General features: G+C 40.1%; 1 protein-coding gene across 1 annotated transcript in view; it reads left to right on the forward strand.

The window, feature by feature from the left end:
- The window catches only part of CLUAP1 (clusterin associated protein 1), a 960,319-nt gene that overhangs the window by 54,770 nt on the left and 883,875 nt on the right, over positions 1–21,674 (forward strand). The window lies entirely within an intron of this gene.

Raw genomic sequence — 21,674 nt, forward strand, 5'->3', positions numbered from 1 at the left:
GCAGTCGTCCTCCTTACTTAGTGTTTCACAAAGACAGGGTATCCCTCCGTACTAATCCATCCTTTTTGCCTAAAGTTTCCTCTCAAATAAACCTAAACCAAATTATTGATCTCCGCTTTTTCCCTAACTATTCAAACAGGTCGGAACAAAAGCTACATTTTTTTGGATGTTCATCGCCAACTTAGATATTACTTAGACAGGACTAAACAATTCAGGAAATCTAATCAATTGTTTCTGTCATATGCGGAAGGAAATTGGGCCTTCCAGTTACTAAAGTATCCCTCTCTAGATGGCTCACCTCTACAATTACCTTCATCTATGAGATCAGACATCAAAAACTACCCTCAAGACCTAGAGCTCATTCAACTAGGGCATTAGCTACATCCGTAGCTTTTCAGGATAGGCTGCCAATAGATTCCATTTGTGCAGCAGCCACCTGGGCTTCTCCTCATACATTCATTTCACATTACAAATTGGACATGGTTTCCAGAAGCCATGCCAATTTTGGTTCCACTGTTCTCAAGAGTCTGTTCCGATAGGCCACCCGGGATAAGGTGCTAGGGACGAGGTCCCATCCAGCAAGAATGAAGGTGAGATTGACAACTTAGCATTAAGAAGTTATGTACCTACCATAACGTTCCATGTTAGTTGTCTTCTTCTCGCCTTCTTTCTTGCGTCCCACCCTCCTTCCCCCAAGCCTGGACAGACCGACAGGAATTCAGTTTTGTGTTCTTCCTCTGGAAGTCGTCATTCCCACATGTTCTTCCACCTCTTTTATCCTTTCTGAGGTCTGCGATACTTTTTACGCAGATTATTTATGAGGTGGGTTTCCCTACTCCATTCTATGGAGACTAGGATTGCTTGGTATAGCTATCAAATGAGATCTGAGTAGTTACCGCCTAGCATTGTGGGATATAGGGGAGCCTCGAGCCGGTGGAATTAGCTCTCGAGCTTTAGTATTGGCCGAGTCGTAGCCGAGGATCGGCTCCGAACCCATCCAGCAAGAGAGAAGGCGAGAAGAAGACAACTAACATCGAACTTTATGGTAGGTACATAACTTCTTATTTTAGATTATGCACCAATAATAACAAAAATAAAAACACAGGCTAATGAAATAAAAATGAGACTTCACTTTCCCACTTATCTGTTAAAAAGAGAGGAATTTAAGCAATGGGTAGTGGACATTATTCTGGAGCTGTTAGAGAAGATAGCAATTTCTTCTAAAAATATAGCTAGGGAGTGGGGTAAAATTAAAGTGGAGTTTAAAAATAGGGTGGAAATAAATGAAAGGGAGGTATGGTTAAGAAGTAACATTATTTAGAGGGACTGGCAAATGTTAAATTATTGCAAAATAGGGGGAATCTCACAGAGCAAGAAGAGGAACAACTGTAGAATGGTAAACAGAAAATAATATGCTTGAGTTTAGAAATATTGCTGTTAAGCAACTGTTTTTTTGATGATAACTCTAGAGCACAAAAACTTGTTAGCACAATAACTCAAGCAACAGAAAGTAGAAAGGGCTGTCACTGACCTTAGGGAGCCCATAAGAAAGAAGATAACAAGGGAACCCTGTAGAAGTATTGTAAATAATTCAGAAATTCTGTGAAAGTGTGTATAAAGCAGACCAATATGGAAATCAAGAAAAGGTAAAAATGGAAAAGTTTATGAAGGAATTAAATATGCCAAGGCTGGAGGTAGAGGACACTCTATTACTAACAGGTATGATAGCAGCAGATGAGATAAAAATGATGATATATAATCAACCTACAGGAAAGTCCCCAGTAATAGATGGTATTCCTGTGGAAATTTGGAAGCTAGGAGGGAAAAACTTGTAAAGATCTTGAAGGTTTTGTTTGACAGTATTTAAAGAGGAAGAGAAGCACCATCATCCTGGAAGAAAGCAGTGGTAGCTATAATACCTAAAGAGGGTAAAGATCCATTAGATCCAGCTTCATATTGGCTGATTTCAATACTGAACCATGATTATAAAGGGGGTTTTTAATGGCTAAAAGAATGGCAGAAGTGATGCCAAAATTGATCAATATGGACAGTGTGGTTTTGTGAATGGGAGTCAAACATGTTAACAGAACACTGATGATGCAGAGGGAAGCAGAATTTAAGAAAATACCACTGTTGTTGGTGGATCTTGATGCAGATAAAGCATTTGATACAGTACATTTATAAGCAGGGCAATGGAAGTATTTGCATTCCCTGATAAAATTATAACGTTGATTTAGGAGGATATATGAGGATTGGCAGTGAAAATTATAGTGTGTGGGGTCCTCTCTGATAATCTCTGCTTGACCAGAGGAACCAGGCAAGGATGTCCTCTTTCTCTCTCCTTTATTTGCATTATATACAGAACCATTGACAAAGAAAATAAGGGACTCAGAAATTCAAGGATATAATTGGTATGGTAGTCAAGAAAAGTTGGCTCTGTTTACAGGTGACATTATTTTATACCTGACAAAACCAGAAAAGGATATTACAGTGTTGAGGAACATATTGAGACAGTTTGAAATCTTTTGGGGTTACAAAATTAATGAAGCTAAAACAAAGGCAGTAGCGATAAAGTATGTACCCACATACGAATTGGTTCAGCAATATCCATACTTAATGGGGACATGATAAAATGAAGTATTTAGGAGTACGGATTAAAGAACAACCGCACCCACAGACTCAAAAAGCATGTTTATTTCATCATGGTTTGGTGTTTCCAACATTTTAACACCACTCTGGGACTATTTACAGCTTTTTAGATATCTTTATACAAAATATCTGACTGACCACATGGGGTCTGGCATCTTGAAATAATTCTGACTGTTTAGTCTGCCTCTAAGTATCCCAGAATGCATTGTTTGTCTCCAAACAATTGCATCAGATCTACCACTTTTCCCCTAAAGCTGCTGTCAGTGCACTGATTTTACAGGCATTCATTGCTGTGTTATAGTCACCTAATTTTGGTTAAACTTTTATCATTTTTCAGTGACTACTTCAAACACAAGCAGTTCAAATGCTATAGAACAGAACTGAAAAGTGCATTTTATTGCTCTTTCTTCTTAGAAATGCTAACTTGATTTCTTTTGTGAAGGCTGAAATCTAGTTCTTCAAGGTATCTCCCCTCCCCATTCACACCTACCTTCCCTAGCTGTCAAAGAGCTAAGAGTAATTTGACCCATTATCTGCATGTGATTGACAGCTCACAGTAGGTGACCAGACTAATGTACTGTTTTCTTGTCGGCCTTTCCTTCCTTACAGTGGGAGATTTTTTTGTTGCACTCCCCCTGTCAAATTTAGAACCATAGGTTAGTACTAGGCTAACTGCCCTTTCGAGCCATTTTTAAGCCTAGCCAATTATTCCTTGTGAGACTCAAACCCTGCACCTTGTGTTTGCAAGGCAAACACCTTAACCATTAGGCCACCCTCCCAACCCTTTCCAAGCTCCATAGCACTGGGAATAATCCCTGTTTTTCAAAGCATCAAACTCCCACTTATTTTTCCTTCCTGTTTGGTTAAGTAGCTAACAAATGATGCACTATAAACACAAAATGTTTCACAGACTTACATGGCAGTACCCGCATGCTTTTTTTAAGTGGTAATTTAAGAAAATTATGGTATTGCATACTTCTTGTAATCTGATGTAGTGTTGTCGATTAATTGTGACAGACATCTGCTTCTTATGTAAAAACATGCAATTAATGTCTACGTATGGTCATTGCAAATTTATGCTCTTAGTTTTTGCAGCTGTTACTGTGCTTCTGCCTGTACTTTCTCACATATCGGTAGGGCTCTTCAGAAAAGTGAGATTATAGTTTGACATTTTTGCTAGGTTAAGAGTGGGTTGGGTAAGGCAGCTCTGACATTACAATGTGGGAGGTCCACTGAGTCTTCTATACAGCATGCAAATCAGGTGGGGATTACATCACTTTGGGGGAGGAAACATCCCAGTAGCTAGAGCAAGAGCTCTGGCAGATGTGACATCATCGTTTCAGAGCCAGCTAGAGGTTTTTCAACTTGGTTTTCAAAGTGAAAGTAAAACAGTATGGAAAGGTAGGAAGCCTAACAGGGAAAACAGTTGAGTGGATTAGTTTTTAAAGCAGCATGGGTGATTTTTTTGAGGCTGTATCAACGAACAGGGACTAAAAGAGACTGCAGGTTGAGCAATCTGCTTTAATATCCCATTGTTGTCCTTTAAATTTGATTCCAGTGTAGCAACTAAGGATATGTGGGGACAAGCTAAACAAAAGATAATTCAAAAGCTGAGAAAATGGAAGCTCTGTCATATGGATATCGACACTAAGATACAAGCAGTTAAAATGTTTTTAGTCCTTTTAGTCTTGTACACAGGTCAGGCATATTTTTATCAAACAGAGGAGAAGTTGTGGATAGCAATTAGTAAAGAGCAGAAGGATTTTATTTGGGACGAGAAGACTACAAGTGTCAAGTGGGATAAGCTTATTCTTCCCGTAGAACAGGGTTGATTGGGATTACCTGATCTGAAGGGGTATTTTAGAGCAACAAATTTAAGGCTCCTATACATAGCAGAAGCAGAAAACTATAATTCAAAGTGGAAAGAGATGATGAAATGGGGGAAGCATAGAAAACAAGGAGAGATTTTGAATGCAGACCTTTAAGGTCAGAATACTATATACAGAATACTATATTCGTAAAGTAGCAGAAAGTCAGAGCTAAACCAACACAGGAATGGAGAAAGGAGATTCTGATGATAGGGATGACTATAACTGGCGATACAGACAAGAGGGGACTGGAATTTATTTGAGAAAACTGGCAAAGAAACCAAGGTGTTTGGAGCAATAAGTATTGGTATCAGAGTATAGGCAAAGAGAAAGAAATGGGGAGTCCTAAATGAAAGACCAGCAATGGTAGAGTTTTTAGGAGAATCTAGAACAGAAGTTGCCATTAAGAAAGGAATATATAGTAAAACATATAAAATATTGAATGATCACTATAAGAATTAATCCGAGGAGGTTAGAAAGAATTGGGAAGAGCGATTGGATAAGCAATTCACAAAGAAACCGTCCTGAATATTTAGGCTCTTTGCCTGGAAGTGTTTACATAGGTATTTTTGTACCCCAAGTAGACTCCAGACAATTTTTCCTCTGGTAGACAGCAAATGGTGGGTGTGTGTTGGGGAAGAAAGGGGTAACTAGGAACATATTTTCTGAGAGTGTAATGAGTTGGCAGACTTTAAAGATTCCCTGCAGACCGCTCTGTTGGAGATGCTGTGTGAGCAAATTGGTGTAACTAAGGAAATTATTTTTTGAGCTGTTATACAGAGCCGTAATTGCCTAGACATAGTAATGCCTTGCTAAGTTATGATGGCTGCCAAGAAAGCAATTACTAGAAAATGGATATCAAAGTCTAAGCCAACTTTACTAGAAGTAGCGAAGGTAGTAACAGAGATAAAAACAAACAAAAAAAAACTGGAATTGGGACCTTTAGAAAAGGGTAGGAGCAAATCCCATAGGAAAAATTGGAAGTGTGGAATCAATACATGCAGAGGAAGAACAAGGTTTAAAAGAAGGCAGGAATTGAATGAGCTATGTAATGTTTGACTGACAATGACTGGACATATTATACTGATGTATAATGTTTGCAACTACAGTTGTGTCAGGATGGTTTGTAATGTAGAATGTTTGCAACTGAGATTGTGTCTGTATGGTTTATTTTCATTTATATAAATGTAAGATTCTGTCATACATGATACTGTAATAAAGATATTTTTTTGTTTAAAAAAACAGTGTGTATATGTGCTGTTAGACACTAGGAACCTGCCTTTGCTGCTGCTGGTCTGCTTTTTCATCTTTTGGCAGGGAACTATTGCAGTAGTTGGATTTTTTCAGCATTTGTACATTATTCACTATATGTATGACTCTATTATTTGTATTTTTAATATTGGATCATATTTTACCATGACTGAAATTATTTAAATGTACTATGGATATTTTACTCTCTCTGACAAGGAAATATAGTTTAGATTGCTATAAATGTTGTTTTATGGGAATTTAATGGGATTAAAGTGTGTGGAGCTAATTTTTAACTCTTGTTTGGCACATGATGTTTGGTCTGTCTCCACTGGAAATTCTTTAACTTCTGTCAGTTGTAAAAAAAAAAAATGTCTGTACATCTTTAAAAAAAACTGTTTTGATAATAGGACAGTTTGGCAGAGTTTAGTTGTGTAGAGACATTCTTATTACTAGTGCTTTTGTGATGCCTTATCCAGTACTGTCAGTTTATTATTCTGGTTGGTGTCCTGTCCCCTTCCTTGATGGATCCTAATTCTGGCTCCCCCATCAAATCTTCTTGCACATAAAAAGGAATTAAAAAAAACAAAAAACAAAATATGCCTCCGCCTCCAGTTAGTGATTCTTATGGGGCCACTTGCCTTTACCCCAGTCTCTCTCTGGTGCAGCTTTGCTAGCTCCTATGGAAATTAGTTTAGATGCATCCTCCAGGGCTGTTCCAGTAAGTGGGTCAGGTATGGGAGAGGCAAACTCTTTAAGTGCAGGAGTAGTCTGGGGTAAGAGACCTCTTGCCAGCCATAATACTCTGCTCCCAGATATTTTATTTGGTAGTGAAGTTCACAAGAAAAGAGAAATAGATACTACCCCATACAGCTGACCATCAGATTATAGCTGTTTATAAGGCTGATGTGGTTTCCTAGACTGAGTGCTCTGCAGATAGCTAATTCTGGTGGTTGTGTTCCCATACATGGCTCTTGGGCAAGTTTGGCTAAAGACCTGTCTTTTGCTTATGAGAATAAGAAATATGAAGAGAGCAATGGTGATTTCCTAGTTGGCACTGAGTCAAGTCATTCTGATTCTTTGAAAGGTGAACCTGAGCTTAAGTCCAAACAGATGCTCACTCTTTTCTGCAGAGGATTGCTACATTTAGTGATTTTTTTTTTTTGTTTGGGAGATGTCAGAAACCACCCCAGAGCTTGGCATGCTATATAATATCATAGAGGATGAGCTGCCCAATTCTGTGGTTATCATTCTTCTTGTACTGGGCTTTGAAGATACGTATAGAGCTGCATGCAGGGCACCAATATCTGTTCCAGCAGTCCCTAAAACGGCTCAGAGAAAATGTGTGGTCTCCTCGGATATGACAGGTCTTTATTTTCTCATATGACTGCTGTCTTGGCTGCAGTCTCCCCAGATGCCTGCTTAAATAAAAAGTCCTTGGCTTCACTTATTTATTTATTTATATGTGGAAATTTTGTTTTTCGGATGATTTTGCTGCATCCTTACCTGCAGAGCAGAAGTCTTGTATGAATGAAATTATTTCAGATCTGATTTAGGATTTACAACATGCTTTGAGAGGTGTTTTCGAATGTGTAGATAACATATTTGAGAAATGCTGCTCCTGTTGTATGGCTACATAATCAGAACTTCTGTGATGATTTAAAAACTGAATTTTTGAGTGTACTTTAAGTTCTAAATTGATGTTTGGGCCTTCTGTTACACAGATTCTCAAGCAGTGGGATGCTATGGGTATCTGGGGAGAACTTTGGTATATGAAACATCCTAAACAAGGGGTCTTCCTTCAAGGAGTAGAACAAACAAAAAATCCCATCCAAAGAAAAGTCAGGGATCCAAAAAGAAATGGCATGAGGGTAATTCTTTGAAATTAAATGAGGGGTTTCCTTTCTGAGAAAGAATCAACCCCCTGTAAATGAATGGCTATACAGAGTCACAGACCACTCTTCTCCCACCTTTCTTTTCTTCCTCCTTCCCCCAGGCACTGTCTCAACCCTGGAGCCTTGCTGCAGGTTGTCTCAGACAAATGGGTTCTGGGAATAATTTGGAGAGGATACACTTGGCAGTGAATAGAAAACCATCTCCCTTTCATGGAATTCCCCCACACCCACCAGACCAAATAGCTGTTTCCCCCAGTACTCTATCACATGATAGAAGCAGGCATCATATAACCAGTGCCTGCAATATACAAAGGCAAGGATTTTACTTCAGAATCTTTTTAGTACCAAAACTGGCGCAGTTCTGAAGACCCACCCTAGATTTGTCCTTTTGAAACACTTAAGTTCCCAAATTCAGAATGCTCACCTTACAGTCAAGTCATAGCATTGCTTCCATATCACTGTTTCTTGGTGACTCTTGATCTCGAGTAAGCTTATTGTTTTCCTATTGATCACACTTTCAGGAAATTTTGAGATTTGCTGTGTCTGGCTTACATCATCACATGCATCTACAAAGTGTGTAGCCCCAGCGGTTGCCTATTGCAGAACCCTAGACATTCATTCACATTTTTCTTTATTTAGACTTGCTTATTTGTGCAGATTCTGTATCCAGGTGCTTGGAATCCTTAGACAAGGTTGCATCCCTCCTTTCCCACTTGGACTTCAAATTGAACCTTGCAAATTCCTTCCTCACACCCTCTCAACAAATTGTTTCCTGGGGTGTTTGATTGATTGCCTACTTTCTTGGATTTCCCTCTTCTAGACTTGGCCTCAACAAGAGAGTTCCTCTGAATTCTAGGCCTTATGGCATCAATGCATATAGCCAGACTACACATGAGAAAAACTCAATGGTACTTGAAGAATTGTTGGACCCAGCACCTTCATTCCTTTGATTTCTAGGTACTAGTACTGGGACTTGTGAAAAAGGAACTGCAGTGGTGGAGGGATCAGCTGTCTGTGAATCCAGGACTCTCACTGTTTCTTCAGATCCCAGTCCAGTCTGTCCAAACAGACTTTTCAGACTTTGCGTGGGAAGCAGTGTCCAATGGATTTCAAGTACAATGCTTGCAGGGTCCTCAGGACAAGCCAAAGCACATGAACATAATAGAAATGTTGACAGTGATTCACGCCTTAAAAAGATTTTCACCACTTATGGACTCCAGGTCCTCTTCTAGTAGTAACAGACAACACTACCGTAATGCAATATCTGAACAAGCAAGGAGGTAGAAGGTAATATCCTCATTGCCGGTTGGCAGTTATTACCTCAGATTTGGCTCTACAGCATTCTCTGACTCTTCAGGCCTCATATATTTTGTCAGAGTAAAACACAATAGCAGACAGACTAAGCAGATCTTGGACAGATCCTTACGAGTGGCAGCTCTATGCAGAGGTCTTCCAGGACTTGATCGAGGTGTGGGGACCACCTCAAGAAGATTCATTTGCCTCCTTTCAAAACGGACAACTGAAAAGATTCTGCTCAAGACATCCTTGCAGCCATGCATGGAAGACAGGTGCTCCACCATTCTCATGGTCGGGAATGTTCCTGTATGCATTTCCACCCTTTTCATTTATTCCCAGGGTACATCTAAAGATTAAGAAAGAAAGAATTACCAAAGATCACTGTCGTAATCCTGTTTTGAGTTGGGCAAAGTTGGTTCTCCCTTTTAATGGAATTGGCCAAGGGCAGTTACCAAAAGCTTCCTCACAGACTAGATCTGCTGACATAGCAACAGGGGTGAGTGGTACACCCCAGCCTAGAGTAATTGCATCTGACAGCCTGGATGATTCTAACTTGATACCTTTTAGGCACTTGTTTCATGAGGGTGTACAGCAGGTATTTAAGAAGCAAGAATGTCATATGTTTCTGTTTTAACATCTTTATGTAAGCTGCTTAGAGATGGTTTGTCATGTGCTTCTGTCAAAGTGTATCTTGGGCCTATCACAGCTTATCTGCCCATGGATCTCCCTCTTTCATCTTTTGCTGGTCAGTGTTGCATGTGAGACCCCTTGAAAGTAAATTCCTCCTCCCTGGGATCTCAACTTTGTTCTTGAAAATATTGACCTTACGTCCTTTTGAATCTGCCTTGCAGGCTGGTTTATGGTTCTTTACTTGAAAGACACTCTTACTTATTGCTCTGACATCCACAAGGCAAGCATCTGAGTTGCAGGCTGTCCTGGTGGGTCTTTGATTTTTTTGCAAGGACATAGTTAATTTTGCACGTTAGCCCATCATCTCTGCTTAAAGTTGTTTCCTAATTTACCTTGAATCAAGCCATCAATCTCCCAGTGTTCTACCTTGATCCATAAAATAAGGGAGGAAAGATTCAACATACCAGGTCTATATGACGCTATTGAATGGACTAAATAGTGAATTCTATTTAGTCGATCCGATACTGTCGAAATGTCAAAACAGCGAAGTCACGGAACATCAAATTTTTTCCCAGGGAAAAAATTCAGTGGGCCATCTTCAGGACTTTGCCATTTCCTCCACTATGGTGCGATCTCGGAGTTGGTATATTTAAGTAGGGGGGTGTTGGGGTGAAGTCTCCCACTTAAAATTTATTTTCTTTTTACAGAGCAGCAAATTTTTTTCCCTGGGAAACAATTTGCTGTTCCGTTTGTTCGATATTTTGTTGTTTCAATATTATCGGTACGATGAAATAGTGTTCATTATTTACATCATACAATAATATGATATAGACGCAACATACCTTGGATGTGCACAGCCACCTCAGATACTACCTTGAGAGAACAAGGGCCTTTAGGAATGTTGAACAGCTGTTTGACCTTTCTTGTCTCTTGTATAAGAGACAGCTTGTCTCTAAAATTATTGCATGATGTTTGTCCTTTCATATTGTTTTGTGTCACTCCCACCATGGTAAATCTCTTCAAGGCAAAGTTAATGCTCACTTAACTAGGGCCTTATCCTCTTCCATGATTTATTGGAAAGGGATGAACACTAGAAGCATTTTAGAGGCAACTGTTTATACCTTCACAAAGTGCTACAAACTGGATTCCTATTCATGTTGCAGAGCAGATTTTACTGGGACCATTTTCCAGGTTCTCCTAGATCCCTTATTCTCACACCTCCTAGGTAGGGTAAGCTTTGGGAATCTTGCCAAAAATGAAACCTTGAGAATGTTGAACACAGTTTAGTTGTGTAAGTCCTACTTACCTGTAACAATAAATGTTCGAATTCATCACTGCCTCAGTGACAGGAGTCGCCTGCCATCCACCAGATTGTGCATAGTTGAAATGGGTTTCAGCCGCTTTGATTTGGTTATTGTTGTTGGGTTTGGTTTTTATATGGTATTGTGACTGGCAGAAGTATATTCATAGCCAGATAATTCTGGATTCAGGTACTTTCCTTTCCTCCTTTGTGTGGAAGAGAAAAAGGTTGAACACTCACTCCCTGTGATGGCTGAAGGCTTCCCTCTCAGGATATGCTCAGCCAAGCAGTTATCGGAAGAAGAGAGAGGGAAGCGAGTCTGAGCTTTTGCATGGTGACCATTACTGGGTTACCTTGGCAAATAACCCAAGTGTGAAATTTGAATATCTACTGTTACAGCTAAGTAAAACTTATGCAACTGTACTTTTCTGATTAAATTCACCAATCTTATTTTTAATCGTATGTTTGTTCGATAATTTATGTCTAGCAGGGTACTGATAATGCTGTAAGTTGTAGATGAGAGGTGTTTCTTGAAGGTGATAATGTTGCTGCTTGTTGCATGTAGTTTTACCCCTTTCCCTGTATACCATTGGGTTGTAAGGATTAGTTCTTGCTGTAGCACTTCTGTGTCCATAGAGAAATAGATCATGACACCCAGCTTTGAGTTACCAGCAAATCTGGTTAGCCACAAGTCAGGAGTTTGAGGTATAAAGGTAGGAAAAGTATATATACCAAAAGGCAGATTACCATTACTGTGCCCTATGGTATTCCACTGGTTACTTTTTTACCTTCTGAAATGGTACTTTTCACCTTAATTGTGTGTGTTCTGTTCTTCAGTTTGAGATCCACATTTGGTTCTTTTAGGTTGTTTACGATGCCAGTATTACAGAGAGTAGTTCTAAACTAGGTGCAGTAGGAAACTGAAACTCTCTTGGGAAGATGTAAAGACTGTTTAATTAGGGTGTAGCACAGAATGATGTGTAGGAAGAGATTAATAAACTGCCTGACTGACAAGTAAAAGGCATGTTAACCAAACTGAATAAGATCGCATATAACAGTTTTGCAAACATTTTGGCAAGTGTATGCCATGCTGTACTTCAGCTGATGACCCTCCAAGCAAGTACCTTTTTAAAATAGCTGATAACATTGCCTACCCTATCTCAGTCCTTGTAGGTCAGTCCAAGAATCCCATGTTCCCTCTGTCTGGAATCACACATTCTCCCTCTGTAACATCTGTTGAATTTCCTTCTTTGTACAAACTTTAGACCTATAGAAATCGTATCCTCCTTCTCTAAAATACTTGAAAAATATATTCAAAAACAATTGGTATACTGTCTCCTGCAGGAAGAACTCCTATCCCTGACACATATTTATTTTACATTTGTTTACCAGGAAAATCTGACTGGACACGTGTCCTTTTTCAGCAGAGGCCCTGGGAGAAAAGCTTCACATTGAACATACAGTAGTACACTTTAATAGTACTATACATTGGACAAAGACATTAACAAGCTACCTTAGACAAAGTTTGGACAGCAGCTATAGTTAAAGGCTAACTAATGGATTAATAAGAATATATAACACATGATGGGTTTTAAGCAACTCAACAAGCAACAAAAGATTGAATAATAAGTAGAGAAACAATGTATCCTTCTCCAGTTCTCTGGATATAGATATTGAGACCAATATTACATTGTTTATTTTGGAGAGGAACTGAAACGTCTAGTCTAATATGATGTCAGCTGTACCAATGCATGATATTGTGTAATGTTGTAGGCAAGAAGCATAATAATAGAATTGACAGAAGGAGATTAGTCAGTAGGTGAGGCAGAGGTAGTAGCAATAGTAGTAGCATAGTCGGAGGGAAAGATTAGTCTGGGGTAGAGCATGGACACAACCATTTATTGAGTAAGTGAAGTTTTACTGTTTTAAACTGGGCTAGTGATGTGACCGATGTAATATTGTCCGGTAGTGCACTCCAGATTTTTCTTGTATAATTTGAGAAAAAGGAATCTCCTGTTTGATTTTTTGGTTATATTAATTTTTATGTGGTGTTTATTAGTGAAGCGCAGGGTTTTGTTAGTAGCGTAAGGCTGAAGTAGTATTTGTAGGACAGGTGTTCTCAGGTTTATAGAGTATTTTATGGGCCATGATTAACTGGTGGTAGTGAAGGAGGTGGGGGACCTCTAGCCAGTTGTTCTTTTGAGTGCTACACAATGGTGAGCTCTAGCTGGTATGTCTGTATCATATCTGGCAATCTTGTTCTAACAAGATTCAAGTTTTGCTAGCTCTGATTTTTTTTTTCAGATTTGTAAGAATGGGAGCTGCGTACAGTAGAGTGGAGATTAAGTAAGATTGGGCAGTGGTAGCTTTAGTATTTTTACTGAAGTAGTGTTTGTTCCTATGCAATGTTCAGAGTTTTTTGTGTACTTTACTGTTGGGGAAATGTGAATATCAAATTTTAAGTTGCTATCAGTTTCTACTCCTAAAAGTTTGGTATGTGGTGATGGCGAGATGATGGTGTTACTTTCAACATTGTATCAAAAAATATTAGTGGGTTGCAAAATCATTAGTATTTTTTTTTTAAATGTCTGGAGTTTGTAAGCCAGGTCTGTACTGCTAGAAAGGATTGCTGTGTTAAATGTTGAAATTCTTGAATAGAGGAAGCATCACATATCACTTTTGAATCATCTGCATATTGGACAAAAGAGGCTTCTGGGATTACGATGTGGAGGTTATTTGTAAATATTGAGAAAAGTAGTGAGCTTAAGATTGAGCCTTGAGGGACACCTATAGTCACTGGTAGAAGGGATGATAAAGTCTGTTTCCATGCGATTACTTGCTGGCATCCAGTAAGGTAATCCTGGAAACAGGCAAGGGAAGATTGACCGAAATTTAGTTCAGAAAGTGCATTTAGAAGTTTACTATGGGAAGCCATATCAAAGGCTTTTGGTAGGTCAAGGAAGACAGAGGATACATAATTATTCTTGTTCCTGTGATAGTTAGTATTGGTGAAAGACATTAGAGTGGTGGATGTACTATGAAATCATTGAAAGCCGTGCTGAGTATTGGTTGAAGTTTGTTAGCATGTAAGTAGTCAGTAACTTGCTTCTGGATGGCCCGCTCTGTAGTATTTTTGGATAGTGGTGATACAATTGCAATAGGTTGGTAGTTAGAGAGATCAGTTGAACAGCCACCTTTATGTAGAGGTATAATGTGAGTGGTTTTCCAAATGGGAAGGACTTGTTGTTCTGCTATGGATCTATTGATAAGGATTGATATTGGATAGGTTATTCCATCTCCTGTTAGTTTTAGGAAATCGGCAGGTAAGTTGTCAGCTAATGTGGTGGGTTTTAGTTTTTTAAGTAATTTTTTTAGAGTCTCTGTCGCTACAGGCTTCAGGGAGAAGCTGGATTTAGTAATGTAAGAGACCGTGGTAGCTGTGATAGTTGAGGGTGTTTGATTGTTGGACAGTGCTAAGATAGTTTCAGTAAAATAATTATTAAATTGAGTGGCAATGTCATCAGTATATGTACTGGTGGGAGGGGGTGTACTGACTTTGCCTGGTAGAAGTATATTATTTATAGTTGTCCAGAATTTTTGCAGGTTATTGTGGTGCTTGAATCATATTTTTGAGTAGTAATTTATTTTGTCCTTAATTTCCTGTTTTGCTTTGTTCCTGGTAGGTTTGTAGTGTGGTTTGGGACTTTGTTTTGGCCCAGTTTGCCCAAGCCTTGTCTCTAGATTTAAGTAGTGATCGTGTTTCTTTTGTTACCCATGAGACATATTTTGATTTCACACGTATATTTCTGATAGGGGCTTGAGAATTTAATGTAGACAGGAAGGTAGAGTTAAAGTTATGAATAGCTTCCGGAAGAGGCAGAAGTTTCAGTGGTGTCCAGTTACAATGTTTGAGTATATCTTTGAGGTTGTTGGGGTTCAGTTGTTTCCTGTTCCTTATTTGTTTAAATGTAGTTTTAGTTGGGTTAGCTCATTTCCTAAGTGAATGGGTTGCATAGTGGTCACACAGACTGTCTGGAAGACAGCCAGAGTAGGAGTAGAGAGCTGGTCTATTTGTTAATATCCAGTCTAGAGAGGAGTGTTTTTTGGATGGCTTATTCATCCTAGAGGGTGACTGGATGTGTTGAGTGAATCCGTGCAGGTTGATGCAATTTTTGGAGTTGGGGAGTTACAGCCTAACCAGTGTACATTGAAGTCTGTCATAACAATTGTTTTTTGAGGTAATTTTGTACTGCTCCAGTGTAGTATATTTTGTAATGTTTGGATATTATCCCCCTGGTGGCATATAGATACCTATTATGTATATATGTTTTTTGGGATTAAGGTTTAATTTAACAAATACTACCTCTGCATTGTTAAGGTTTAGGGTTTTTCATCTATAAGTCTGTCTAGAGAGGTAGCTTTTAAAGAGAAGTGCCACGCCTCCTTCTCTTTTGCCAGTTCTGTCTGTACGTATATTATATCCTGGTGGAAGAATTTCATTGCTGGGGATGGTGGGTTTTAGCCAGGTTTCAATGAGTAGTACAACATCAGGGGAGTATAGGGAGGGGTTGTTGCCACTTCTTATATTAATATTTAAAAATAAAATATCAGCTTTGTCCCTAGGAGGAATGATTGTAAATTGAGGAAGTTGGGATTGAATGACATTGTGTTGGGCCAGGGTTTGGGTGAATGTCCCTATTGAGAGTTAACCTGGATGCTATGCTGACTAGAGTTTTCCAGAATCTGACTTGTGTTTATCATAGTTCTGAGAGATGCTGGGCATGTTTGGGTGAGAGAGAAGGGAGAACTGCGTAAGGTGTGCAGTTGTGATATGAAAGATGGAGCTACATATTGGGATGTTTGCTGGTCTGGGTGTTAGGGGGCAGTTGTTTGCAGTGGAGTGGGAAGGGAAGGGTTCATTTGCACTGGAGTGGTAAGAGGCGATATTAGTTGCTAATGTTAGAAGTAGCAGAGTGGTTGTTGGTAAGTGCAGCTGGTTTATGACTGTTGTGGAGGGTTGGATGGTTATGGGTTTTTTGTTTTTGGAGGTGTTTTATTGCTAGGCATTTCAGTCAAGTTGACTTGGGTAAGGATGAGTTGTTTGTAGCAGTAATTTGTGCGAAGGGGGTGTAGAAGATTAGCTTCTATCCTTCCCATAGTATTAACACTATACTTCTAACCTATATGGATACTGTCAGTAAAGCTAGAGATAACTGCAAACTAGTCTTCTCCTCATTTCTATACCTGTCTAAAGCCTTCGACACAGTTTGTCACAGCAGACTTCTACTTCAAATGTCCTCATTAGGTTTCTCTGAACCCACCCTTCTCTGGCTCAAAAGCTAAGTATCTGTGAGTAAAATGGCACTCCAGCCTCTCCATGTCTTCCGTTCACCACCATTGTACCATAAGGCTGTATTCTTGGTTCTTTCCTTTTTAACATTCTCATCAACACCCTCCACACATCCACACAGCAGGCCTCCATAATACAGTATGCAGATGACTCTGCACTTCTTTGCATGTCTGATGTGGCACACCTCCAAAAAAAAATACATGGGAAGCTTTAACAGCATCTGAAATATGACTTTGTAACTTACAACTCATGCTCAACCCTAAAATAAAAAGAGTATGTTTTTCCCCAAATCCCTCTACCATTAAAAAAAAATAAACTCCTCTCTCTTGATAATACAGCTAATGAAGTCACTTCTCATAGCAAGTTATTGTGAATGATAGTGGATGATGATCTTAAAATCGACCTGTATATACAAAGTTGCATAAGAAAAACTTATCAAAAACTAGGGATGCTTTATAGATCCAAAATCCTTCTCACAGTCATAACAAGCTATACTTGTCTCTACTTATCTCCTCCCCATACTTCATTATGACACTGTCATCCATACTAACGTTCAGGCTTCACAAAAATCAAAACTTGAATAAAGTTATAACAAAGTTGCTACGTTTGCAGCAAGTATTCCTTTCAGAAACCACCAATGTATAGCACTAAAGAGTATAAACTGTTTAGAAGTACCCCATCAACTAACACCCAGCACTACCAGGTTATACCTCATACCATGCTTTTCGGCCCCAAAACTTGGACCGTACCACAAAAGGAGGGGGAGTATCAATATTCGTCAAAGATACCCACACCTCCAGGTTGGTGGCACAGCACGAAGCATCAGAGACTATCCATGTGCAACTAACAGTGGGTAAAACTGCCTTCCAGTTTATAGCCTGCTACAGACCACCCTCCCAAACCCAGGAACCCCACTCGGCCTTCCTGAGAACACTGGAAAATATGAAGGTCTCTCCAAACACCATTATATTGGGCGACTTCAACTACCCAAACATAGACTGGGAGCATTACTCTAGCTCCAACACCCTAGCCCAAAGGTTCAGAGAATTTATAAACTCAAATGCTATGGAACAACTTGTTACCACTCCCACAAGAGGGGAAAACATACTGGACCTGATCATCACCAACATGGGGACTCTATGCTCCAGACCAGAAGTGTATCCCTCACTGGTAAGATCAGACCATAAACTAATCTCACTGAATATTCACATCCCGACTCCACCCCCTGCCCTGAAAACCACAGTGAAAAACTTCTCTAAAGCAAATTTCACACTCCTCAAAACCGAGGTGGAATCCTTCAAAGCCCCCGGGCCTGTGAAAAATACGGCCCAGACCGCAAAATCCTTTATAAACGCATTCTATGAACACCTTCAGGAATGCATGGATCATGCAATCCCAGATAAAACCAAGACCCAATCCTCCAAAGGCAGACGTCCTGTCTGGTGGACCCCAGCCATAAACAAACTATACAATAGAAGGAGGAAGCTACTACATGATAGAGCAAAATCCCAAAAAGGGAAGGCATCTCTGATCAGTATTAGCAAAAAACTATGGGCACTCATAAAATCGTCTAAGGCCAGCTTCGAGAGAAAAATTGCACAGGACACTAAGGATAATCACAAGGCTTTCTTTAGTTATGTTAGGAACCTGGGTGGGAATTCCCAGATATACCCAGAATTAGTCCAAAATGACAAAAAATACACCGAACCCACAGACATTGCCAACATCCTAGCTGACAGGTTCAGCGCAAACTCCCACCAAAAGGGCAAATATTTATCCCAGCAGAGTGCTGCCCCCCTGACATCTCAGATGCTCAGGTAAGAGCTGCCCTCTCCAAAGCAAAAAACACAGCATCAATGGGACCAGACGGTGTCCCGGGCTACGTCCTACATGAACTCCAAGAAGAGCTAAACCCAAACATAAAACTACTGTTCAATCTCAGCCTTACTACGGGATATGTACCCAAAGAGTGGCGTACCACAACAGTGGTCCCTCTCCACAAAGGTGGTGCCTCAACGGATCCTGGAAACTATCGCCCCATAAGCCTGACTAGCTTGGTCTGCAAAGCTATGGAAAGGATCATCATGGACCTCATAAATAAAGATATTGGGGACCTACAGACACTGGATCCTACCCAGTTTGGCTTTGTTAAGGGCAGATCCTGCCTCTTAAACCTGGTTGATTTCTTTGAAACAGTCACCAAGGCCATTGACGAGGGGAAGGTGGTCTACACAGCCTACCTGGACCTCGCAAAAGCCTTCGATACAATACCCCACTCAGGCATTATAGATAAGCTCACCAGCTTAAATATAAACCCCTACATCACTAGATGGGTTGCAAACTGGCTCAAGGACAGAACCCACATGGTTAGAATTGCTGGAGCCATGTCAGACTCCAAACCAGTTACAAGTGGCGTCCCACAAGGCTCAGTCCTGGGACCTCTCTTGTTCGGTATATATTTCTCGGAGGTACAGGCCAACATGGAAGGACTGTGGCTGACTAAGTTCGCAGATGACTGCAAACTGGGCACCATAATCAACCCTCCAGCCGACACAAGCATCCTCCAAAAGGGCCTCATAGAAACAGACAACTGGTGCCAGAGCCATGGCCTCAAGCTAAATGCCAAAAAGTGTATAGTCATCCCGTTTGGCAAAAACAAAGTGCCCACAAATTACCACATAGGTGGTAATCCATTAAGTACAGAAGAAGTAATTAGGGACCTGGGGACCCAAGTTGATAGCAATCTTTCATTTGACAACCACTTGGCCAAAGTGGTTAGAAAAACATTTTATATAGCCCACCTAATCATTGAAGGGATTCACATCTAGATCAGGGGAGGTCACCGTGCCTCTTTACTCATCCCTCATCAGGCCCATAATTGAGTACAATGCCTCTTTCGGGATATACCTTACCAGACACCTGCAGCAACTGGAAAGACCCCAAAAGTACCTCACCAAGAGGATCATAGGGCTCAAACAGATGCCATATGCTGCCCGGTTAAAGAAACTCCAGCTCTACTCAGTGGCATACCGCCTGCTCAGAGGCGATCTGTGCCTGACGTATAAAGCCATGTCCAACCTGGAATTAATGGACATGCTGCACCTCAGAAAATCCAAATCCCATCGAGCTACGCGTTCAAGAGACTTGAACCTCAGCACTGAAATAAATAGGACATGCTGGAGGGACAGATTCATAACCCAGAGGCTCCCTTCGCTCTGGAATAAAATCCCAGTCCAGGTTAGGCAGAGTCCCTCATTGACTCCCTTCAAGAGGAATCTTGATGAGTGGATGGGAGATTGTAGGTTTACCCCGGGTATCACTTCTGTGTCACTGTTAGACAGAGGCACAGTATACTAACCTCAAAAAAGGGCATAGCAAAATTAATTTAAAATGGGTGGCGAAAGCCAAACACACTCTGGCTAGGCTTATAAATGCCCTAGGGCAGATAGCCTAGTATGAACCTATGAACCTATATACACAGCTTTTTATCACCTGTAAAATTCTACAGAAATCCTTCTGTTTGTCCAGCTCTAAATAGCATTCTACACAACTATATTCTCAGCCAATGACCAAAAATTCTGTCCATAAACCTGTCAAATCTGCTGGGCATTGTCTGAATTTGTGCCATGTTACCAAAGCCTTGGAACTCTTTACTCTCCCTTGTTCGCTCACTTCCTTATTTCTATCAGTTTCTTTCTCCTGGCTTTCTTTCTAAATTTATCATTAGCTTGCTTTTCTCTCACTTCATATTGCAATTCCTGTTTGTATTATAACAACTTACCTTTAATCTCTCTATAAACTGTCTAAAATATCTTTTACTATTAAGCCATTGCCATATAACTTGTATCTATTGTTAAATTTTCATGTTGTATCTAATTTGGTATAATTATTTAAACATTTGTTGTTTGTTTTGTATTATTTTTAAAGACTGTGAAGCTATTGTTACAGTATTTTAAAATACTTTAGATCTTTTCTCCCTGGGCCTCTGCTCAGGCTTTTCAGGTAATCAGATCTCGATAAATAAATATCTGTTATGCACTGAACAACAGCATCGGTTACTACTATGAGGGCACCACGTAATGATAAAATCCTTGTCCTCTTCAGCAGATGTGATGTCAGACTTATTGGATGCCCATTTAAAGCCTGTGATTGTCTTTACGGATCACGTTCAAAGTTTTTTTTTTTTTTTTTTCTGACCCTCAGAAGAAAGAAGGTGACAACTTGATTGAAGGTTATTTTTCAGATGCCATTCTTTGCTTTCAGTTAACAGCAACAAAGCGTAGGTAATGAGCTGATCAGTCAGAATTCAGATTTTTGTCATGAGAGTTATTGGAATCTTAATCCTTGCCACCTTTTTCAGTTTCCTCAATTCTGAAAACTCTAGATAACACCCAGAGGTCAAAAATATTATTTTTTTTCTCAATACAGTGATTATTTTGCTGACATATAACAGTTTTAAAAATAGGATCTGATGTTGTCTTGTCCCTCCATTCTTCACTGTATAGGTCTCTAATCCGACTTGAATCTGACTTTGGCCATTGCCAGGCTTTTTATCCAGTGCTCAGGCTACTCCCTTTACCCACAGTCCCAGATCATGTTTTCCGCCACAAGCAAATGAATGGAACTTTGGTGCTCAAGCTTGTGCTTTTTGTTCAAAAAGGTAAATAGAGTAATTTCTTTATTACGCTCTGTCTTTCAACATAATTCTTTTCTCTATATGCATTTTTCATATCCAGTTGTTATGGGATCCCATAGTCCATCCATATCCTGTTAGGGGTCGTAATGGTTGCGGACACTATTGGACCTGGGAGAGTTGTTTCTTCCCCTCAGTCTCTTATGGCTCCTTCTCTGATTTGACTTCTTGGATAGGAATCACTGATATGACTTTCCTAGGGAGCAGATCTGTGTTAGAGCCAGGAGTGCATTCTTCCTTGATTCTGAGTTCTCTTATCTTGTCCGCTTTAAACACGTTGATCTGTCTGAATCTTGGAGCTGAATGGTCAGAATCAACGCCGACAAAGCAGAATGGGATCTGAGGTTGTTGGATCCATTCCTTCCACATGAAGCTTCAGCGCTTGACAGTTCAGTTAGCTAACTGAATGGTATCCAGGGCTGAACCATCCTCTGGAGTTTCAGCTCCTAAGGCTAGGCTTACCGGATCCTTTTTGAGCTCTGCATTCCAGGCTTTCAAGAGAGTACTCTCTGTCAGCCCAGAGAGAGGACTACTTCATCAAAATCAGATCCAACCCTCCTCCTTAGGATTTATGAGGGTCCAGGGACTACTCTTGTCCCCTTGGGACCGCTAGTATACAGAAGGCTTGAGCCAGTTCTCATTGAAGAGACTGTGTCAGCTTCTGAGTCCTCCCTTGAACAACCTATAGAGGAGGTGCACAGGAAATACAGGTGCAGAAGGAGGCACTTGGATTCCCCCTGAGGAA

The sequence above is a fragment of the Protopterus annectens genome, chromosome 12.part0 (assembly GCF_019279795.1).
Source record: "Protopterus annectens isolate FY-2018-M chromosome 12.part0, PAN1.0, whole genome shotgun sequence".
Taxonomy (NCBI): domain Eukaryota; kingdom Metazoa; phylum Chordata; order Ceratodontiformes; family Protopteridae; genus Protopterus; species Protopterus annectens.